Below are 9,152 nucleotides of genomic sequence, written 5' to 3' on the forward strand. Positions count from 1 at the left end.
AGGTTTAGTCAGCGGATCTGCGACATTCAGATCCGTGTGCACTTTGCAAATCTCTATGTCTCCATCTTGAACATTTTCACGGATGGAGTTGAAACGACGCTTGATGTGCCTGGTCTTCTTGTGAAACCTGGGCTCCTTTGCGAGGGCAATAGCTCCAGTGTTGTCACAGAAGAGTTTGATCGGCCCCGACGCATTGGGTATGACTCCTAGGTCGGTGATGAACTCCCTTCACCCAAATCGCTTCATGTGCTGCCTCCGAGGCTGCCATGTACTCCGCTTCACACGTAGATCCCGCCACGACGCTCTGCTTGCAGCTGCACCAGCTTACTGCTCCACCATTCAACATATACACATATCCGGTTTGTGACTTAGAGTCATCCAGATCTGAGTCGAAGCTAGCGTCGACGTAACCCTTTACGACGAGCTCTTCGTCTCCTCCATAAACGAGAAACATGTCCTTTGTCCTTTTCAGGTACTTCAGGATATTCTTGACCGCTGTCCAGTGTTCCTTGCCGGGATTACTTTGGTATCTTGCTACCAAACTTACGGCAAGGTTTACATCGGGTCTGGTACACAGCATGGCATACATAATAGATCCTATGGCTGAAGCATAGGGGATGACACTCATCTCTTCTTTATCTTTTGCCGTGGTCGGTGACTGAGCTGTCACATACCTTGTAACATAGGCAAGAACCCCTTCTTGGACTGATCCATTCTGAATCTCTTCAAAATCTTATCAAGGTATGTGCTTTGTGAAAGACCTATGAGGCGTCTCGATCTATCTCTATAGATCTTGATGCCTAATATATAAGCAGCTTCTCCAAGGTCCTTCATTGAAAAACACTTATTCAAGTAGGCCTTAATGCTGTCCAGAAATTCTATATTATTTCCCATCAGGAGTATGTCATCTACATATAATATGAGAAATGCTACAGAGCTCCCACTCACTTTCTTGTAAACGCAGGCTTCTCCATAAGTCTGCATAAACCCAAACGCTTTGATCATCTCATCAAAGCGAATGTTCCAACTCCGAGATGCTTGCACCAGTCCATAAATGGATCGCTGGAGCTTGCATACTTTGTTAGCGTTCCGAGGATCGACAAAACCTTCCGGCTGCATCATATACAGTTCTTCCTTAAGATGCCCGTTAAGGAATGCTGTTTTGACGTCCATCTGCCATATCTCATAATCATAGTATGCGGCAATTGCTAACATGATTCGGACGGACTTTAGCTTCGCTACGGGAGAGAATGTCTCGTCGTAGTCAATCCCTTGAACCTGTCGATAACCCTTAGCGACAAGTCGAGCTTTATAGATGGTAACATTACCATCCGCGTCCGTCTTCTTCTTAAAGATCCATTTGTTTTCTATCGCTCGCCGATCATCGGGCAAGTCTGTCAAAGTCCATACTTTGTTTTCATACATGGATTCTATCTCGGATTTCATAGCTTCAAGCCATTTGTTGGAATCCGGGCCCGCCATTGCTTCTTCATAGTTCGAAGGTTCATTGTTGTCTAACAACATGATTTCCAGGACAGGGTTGCCGTACCACTCTGGTGCGGAACGTGTCCTTGTGGACCTACGAAGTTCAGCAGTAACTTGATCCGAAGTACTTTGATCATTATCATGGTTTTCCTCTTCAGTTGGTGTGGGAATCACAGGAACGGTTTCCTGTGCTGCGTCACTATCCCGCTCAAGAGGTAGTACTTCATCGAGTTCTACTTTCCTCCCACTTACTTCTTTCGAGAGAAACTCTTTTTCCAGAAAGCATCCGTTCTTGGCAACAAAGATCTTGCCTTCGGATCTTAAGTAGAAGGTATACCCTATAGTTTCCTTAGGGTATCCTATGAATACGCATTTTTCCGACTTGGGTTCGAGCTTTTCAGGTTGAAGTTTCTTGACATAAGCTTCGCATCCCCAAACTTTTAGAAACGACAGCTTAGGTTTCTTTCCAAACCATAATTCATACGGTGTCGTCTCAACGGATTTAGACGGTGCCCTATTTAAAGTGAATGTAGCTGTCTCTAGAGCGTATCCCCAAAATGATAGCGGTAAATCAGTAAGAGACATCATAGACCGCACCATATCCAATAGAGTGCGATTACGACGTTCGGACACACCGTTTCGCTGAGGTGTTCCAGGCGGCGTGAGCTGTGAAACGATTCCACATTTCTTCAAGTGTGTACCAAATTCGTGACTTAAGTATTCTCCTCCACGATCTGATCGTAAGAATTTTATCTTTCGGTCACGTTGATTCTCCACCTCATTCTGAAATTCCTTGAACTTTTCAAAGGTCTCAGACTTGTGTTTCATTAAGTAGACATACCCATATCTACTCAAGTCATCTGTGAGAGTGAGAACATAACGATATCCTCCGCGAGCCTCAACGCTCATTGGACCGCACACATCGGTATGTATGATTTCCAACAAGTTGGTTGCTCGCTCCATTGTTCCGGAGAACGGAGTCTTGGTCATTTTGCCCAAGAGGCATGGTTCGCACGTGTCAAACGATTCATAATCAAGAGACTCTAAAAGTCCATCGGCATGGAGCTTCTTCATGCGCTTGACACCAATGTGACCAAGGCGGCAGTGCGACAAGTATGTGGGACTATCGTTATCAACTTTAAATCTTTTGGCATCTACACTATGAACATGTGTAATATTACGCTCGAGATTCATTAAGAATAAACCATTGACCATCGGAGCATGACCATAAAACATATCTCTCATATAAATCGAACAACCATTATTCTCAGACTTAAATGAGTAGCCATCTCGTATTAAACGAGATCCTGATACAATGTTCATGCTCAAACTTGGCACTAAATAACAATTATTAAGGTTCAAAACTAATCCCGTAGGTAAATGTAGAGGCAGCGTGCCGACGGCGATCACATCGACTCTGGAACCATTCCCGACGCGCATCGTCACCTCGTCCTTTGCCAGTCTCCGTTTATTCCGCAGCTCCTGCTGTGAGTTACAAATATGAGCAACGGCACCGGTATCAAATACCCAGGAGTTACTACGATTACTGGTAAGGTACACATCAATCACATGTATATCAAATATACCTTTGGTGTTGCCGGCCTTCTTATCCGCTAAGTATTTGGGGGCAGTTCCGCTTCCAGTGACCCTTCCCCTTGCAATAAAAGCACTCAGTCTCAGGCTTGGGTCCATTCTTTGACTTCTTCCCGGTAACTGGCTTACCAGGCGCGGCAACATCTTTGCCGTCCTTCTTGAAGTTCTTCTTACCCTTGCCCTTCTTGAACTTAGTGGTCTTATTGACCATCAACACTTGATGTTCTTTCTTGATTTCAGCCTCTGCTGACTTCAGCATCGAGAACACTTCAGGAATGGTCTTTTCCATTCCCTGCATGTTGTAGTTCATCACAAAGCTCTTGTAGCTTGGTGGGAGCGACTGGAGGATTCTGTCAATGACCGCCTCATCTGGGAGGTTAATGTTCAGCTGGGTCATACGGTTGTGCAACCCAGACATCTTCAGGATGTGCTCACTGACAGAACTGTTCTCCTCCATCTTACAACTGTAGAACTTGTCGGAGACATCATATCTCTCGACCCAGGCATGAGCTTGAAAAACTAGTTTCAGCTCTTCGAACATCTCATATGCTCCGTGATGCTCAAAACGCTTTTGGAGCCCCGGTTCTAAGTTGTAAAGCATGCCGCACTGAACGAGGGAGTAATCATCAGCGCGAGACTGCCAAGCATTCATAATGTCTTGGTTCTCTGGGACAGGAGCGTCACCTAGCGGTCCTTCTAGGACATATTGTTTCCTGGCAGCTATGAGGATGATCCTCAGGTTCCGGACCCAGTCCGTATAGTTGCTGCCATTATCTTTCAGCTTGGTTTTCTCTAGGAACGCGTTGAAGTTCATGTTGACATTAGCGTTGGCCATTGATCTACAAGACATATTTGCAAAGGTTTTAGACTAAGTTCATGATAATAAAGTTCTAATCAAATTATGAACTCCCACTTAGATTAGACATCCCTTTAGTCATCTAAGTGTTACACGACCCGAGTCGACTAGTCCGTGTCCGATCATCACGTGAGACGGACTAGTCATTGTCGGTGAACATTTTCATGTTGATCGTATCTTCCATACGACTCGTGTTCGACCTTTCGGTCTCCGTGTTCCGAGGCCATGTCTGCACATGCTAGGCTCGTCAAGTTAACCCTAAGTGTTTTCGCTGTGTAAAACTGTCTTACACCCGTTGTATGTGAACGTAAGAATCCATCACACCCGATCATCACGTGGTGCTTAGAAACGACGAACTGTAGCAACGGTGCACAGTTAGGGGAGAACACTTCTTGAAATTTTATAAGGGATCATCTTATTTACTACCGTCGTCCTAAGTAAACAAGATGCATAATACATAATAAACATCACATGCAATTATATAGTTGTGACATGATATGGCCAATATCATATAGCTCCATTGATCTTCATCTTCGGGGCTCCATGATCATCTTGTCACCGGCTTGACACCATGATCTCCATCATCATGATCTCCATCATCGTGTCTTCATGAAGTTGTCACGCCAACGACTACTTCTACTTCTATGACTAACGTTTAGCAATAAAGTAAAGTAGTTTACATGGCGTTATTCAATGACACACAGGTCATACAAAAAATAATGACAACTCCTATGGCTCCTGCCGGTTGTCATACTCATCGACATGCAAGTCGTGAATCCTATTACAAAGAACATGATCTCATACATCACAATTCATCATTCATCACAACTTCTGGCCATATCACATCACATGATCAATCGCTGCAAAAACAAGTTAGATGTCCTCTAATTGTTGTTGCATCTTTTACGTGGCTGCAATTGGGTTCTAGCAAGAACATTTTCTTACCTACGAATCACCACAACGTGATTTTGTCAACTTCTATTTACCCTTCATAAGGGCCCTGTTCATCGATTCCGCTCCAACTAAGGTGGGAGAGACAGACACCCGCCAGCCACCTTATGCAACTTGTGCATGTCAGTCGGTGGAACCGGTCTCACGTAAGAGTACGTGTAAGGTTGGTCTGGGCCGCTTCATCCCACAATACCGTTGAGCAAGAAAAGACTAGTAGAGGCAAGTAAGATGACAAAATCCACGCCCACAACAAAGTTGTGTTCGACTCGTGCAAAGAGAACTACGCATAGACCTAGCTCATGATGCCATTGTTGGTGAACGTTGCAGAAAATTAAAATTTTTCCTACGGTTTCACCAAGATCCATCTATGAGTTCATCTAAGCAACGAGTCTAGGGAGAGAGTTTGCATCTACATACCACTTGTAGATCGCGTGCGGAAGCTTGCAAGGTGATGATGTAGTCGTACTCGACGTGATCCAAATCACCGATGACCAGCGCCGAACGGATGGCACCTCCGCGTTCAACACACGTACGGGACGGGAGACGTCTCCTCCTTCTTGATCCAGCAAGGGGGAAGGAGAGGTTGATGAAGATCCAGCAGCACGACGGCGTGGTGGTGGATGCAGGGCGTCACAGCAGCAGGGCTTCGCCGAGACTACGAGGGAGAGACGTAACGGGGGGGAGGAGGAGGCGCCAGGGGCTGGTGTGTTGAGTCCCTCCTCTCCCCCACTATATATAGGGGTGCCAGGGGGGGCGCCGGCCCTAGTAGATGAGATCTACTAGGGGGGGCGGCGGCCTAGGGGAGGTTTCCCTCCCCCCCAAGGCACCTAGGGGTGCCTTCCACCACTAGGACTCCTCCTAGGGGGAAACCCTAGGCGCATGGGCCTATAGGGGCTGGTGCCCTTGGCCCATGATGGCCAAGGCGCACCCCCTACAGCCCATGTGGCCCCCCGGGACAGGTGGCCCCACCTGGTGGACCCCCGGGACCCTTCCGGTGGTCCCGGTACAATACCGATAACCCCGAAACTTGTCCCGATGCCCGAAATAGCACTTCCTATATATAATTCTTTACCTCCGGACCATTCCGGAACTCCTCGTGACGTCCGGGATCTCATCCGGGACTCCGAACAACATTCGGGTTTCTGCATATACATATCTTCATAACCCTAGCGTCACCGAACCTTAAGTGTGTAGACCCTACGGGTTCGGGAGACATGCAGACATGACCGAGACTCTCTCAGTCAATAACCATCAGCGGGATCTGGATACCCATGATGGCTCCCACATGCTCCTCGATGTTGTCATCGGATGAACCACTATGTCGAGGATTCGATCAAACCCTGTATGCAATTCCCTTTGTCAATCGGTACGTTACTTGCCCGAGACTCGATCGTCGGTCTCCCAATACCTTGTTCAGTTTCGTTACCGGCAAGTCACTTTACTCGTACCGTAATGCATGATCCCGTGTCCAACACCTTGGTCACATTGAGCTCAATACGATGATGCATTACCGAGTGGGCCCAGAGATACCTCTCCGTCATACGGAGTGACAAATCCCAGTCTCGATCCGTGTCAACCCAACAGCTACTTTCGGAGATACCTGTAATGCACCTTTATAGTCACCCAGTTACGTTGTGACGTTTGGTACACCCAAGGCACTCTTACGGTATCCGGGAGTTACACGATCTCATGGTCGAAGGAAGAGATACTTGACACTTGCAAAGCTCTAGCAAAACGAACTACACGATCTTTTATGCTATGCTTAGGATTGGGTCTTGTCCATCACATCATTCTCCTAATGATGTGATCCCGTTATCAACGACATCCAATGTCCATAGTCAGGAAACCATGACTATCTGTTGATCACAACGAGCTGGTCAACTAGAGGCTTACCAGGGACATTATGTGGTCTAAGTATTCACACGTGTATTACGATTTCCGGATAATACAGTTATAGCATGAATAAAAGACAATTATCATGAACAATGAAATATAATAATACTTTTATTATTGCCTCTAGGGCATATTTCCAACACTCTTCGTGTTGGTCTTCATGTCGATTGTCACGGATGCTTTCAACTCGTCGTATTCGATCGTATGTGTCACCTTTGAGAGTTAGACTGATAGTAACAGTACTGTGCCTTCAGTTGTAGAGAGCTGGTATGTGAAGCCTTTCTAGCCGTACCAGCAATACTAGCACATATATTCCAGCAAGTTCCACTTTCTTGATTTTACTCCTTATGCTTGGGGTTTTCTCATTATATCTACACTACGATCTGCATAGGTGCTTTGTGTTTTACTAGCAGTTGTGCACCTTTAAAGCTAAATAACACACCAATCATACATCCTAATGTTCTTCAAATACGAATGCGATATGATACTGACATTAGCGAACAGACACACATTTAATTGGTTAGCTAATGCTCCCACTTGAGTTTCTAAATGCATGTGGTCATATATAGAGAGACATCATGGAATTGCATTTCTTTGGGCGCTCTGATTCATCATGGGTGGGAAACCAGCAATGTATAGAAAGAAGGGGAATCTCAATAATATGCTTCCCCTTCTATTCTTTAACATGTTCCTCTTCTGTTCTTCCTTAGTAAGTACAGTATGTTCCTTGTCAGGAAGGCGAGCAGGGACATCTGCAGTCGACAGCTCTATTGGGCCGGTTCTGCTACATGATTTCGCACTTTGAGTTGGTCTGCCATAATATCCCTGAAATGGTGGGAGCCATGCGGTCTTTGACAGACTAAACCGATAGTAACAGTTGTGCGCCTTCAGATGAATAGAGCTGGCCTATAGGTGGTCGATAGGCTACATATTAGTAGCGGCAGAACCCTATATTTTCCAGCCAGTTCCGCTTTTTTGACTTATTTATGGTGGTTGTGGTGTACCCCTATTATCTACACTATGATCTGCCTACTAGCTCTGCGCTCTCGTTATCATGGTTTGGCAATAAACTTTCTATATGGTATATTATGAACCTATCATCTGCCAACTATCCTTACATGTGGAGCTCCCAACAGGGAGCCTATTTTTTGTGTAGTTGTGTCAAATTATATTAATCTTCTCATCATATTACAGCACACATGGGCTCTCTCATCAGAATCCAGTGATAGCACACAAGGGTTTACAGGAGCCCCTATTATATTACAATATACTCTGCATTACAAAGATAATCTCACTACCATTTATGTTTTCATGCTTTTCAGATATTGTACTTAATCACAATGAATATAAGAATGCGCACATCAGAAGAATATTGCAGAACAGTTCAATAGGTAACAAATTTGGCATCAAGGGATTGAGGTCCATTGCGGATGCAATTAAACCCGCATGCTCCCAACCTATTGATTCGTATTCAGAATATGATCCTAATGACTATTCTGAGCTCAAGGAGTCAAAGGAAGATGGCCTATCCTGTTCATCCAATAAGGTGCATGTTCTAATTTGGCAAGGTTTTATTGGTTGCACATATCTTGCATAAGATGTCTTGCATTTCTTTTGCTTTGTTGCACTGCCATCTTCTTAGTTTACTCATGATATATGTGAAGATGCCATGCCCATCCATTAGCAACACCTATTCCATTTGTCGTCATACCATGTTTTTCCATTTAAATGTTGTTCTTCTGTTTCAAACATCCAAAAGGAAGAGAGTGATTGCAGAACCTGAATGAGTACAAGAAAAGTCCTTGAAAAAGTGGTGCTACCAGACAAATCACATAGCACCCTACGTATATTGGTGATAGAACCAGCGCCGCAAAACCTAGGATATCGCAATTATGCTGGTCGCTGCTTTGCTCTTCTGAGTACCTATTATCCTATCGCTGTCCTTACATTCATACCTGGTGGATTATGTGACATCATTGTGCATTATAGCTTGCTTATCCACTGTTCTCTCCAAATTATCAGATCTATATTAATTCTTAAATTAATGTAGAATAAACCCAATGCTTATGAAGAAATTTAATTCTGCATTGTTCTTGTAAGTATCTGCTGTCCTTCATCACTGTACTTATATTTGTCAGCTAGTTCTTCATGTACACTTTGCAGCTTATATTCCCTTGTCCTCCATTTTCTACACATCAGATCTACATTTACTCTTGCCAAAATATTAAATAAAACCAATGTAACTGAAAAAGTTTAGCTTCACATTGCTCTTGTCAGTGTCTTTTGCCTGTATGCCGTATTTACATTTGTACTCTGCATCTTAAGTTAAATAATCGCCATTTGTTTCTATATTTTCACATCTTTATTTACTCTT

Source organism: Triticum dicoccoides, chromosome 2B, assembly GCF_002162155.2.
Source record: "Triticum dicoccoides isolate Atlit2015 ecotype Zavitan chromosome 2B, WEW_v2.0, whole genome shotgun sequence".
NCBI lineage: Eukaryota > Viridiplantae > Streptophyta > Magnoliopsida > Poales > Poaceae > Triticum > Triticum dicoccoides.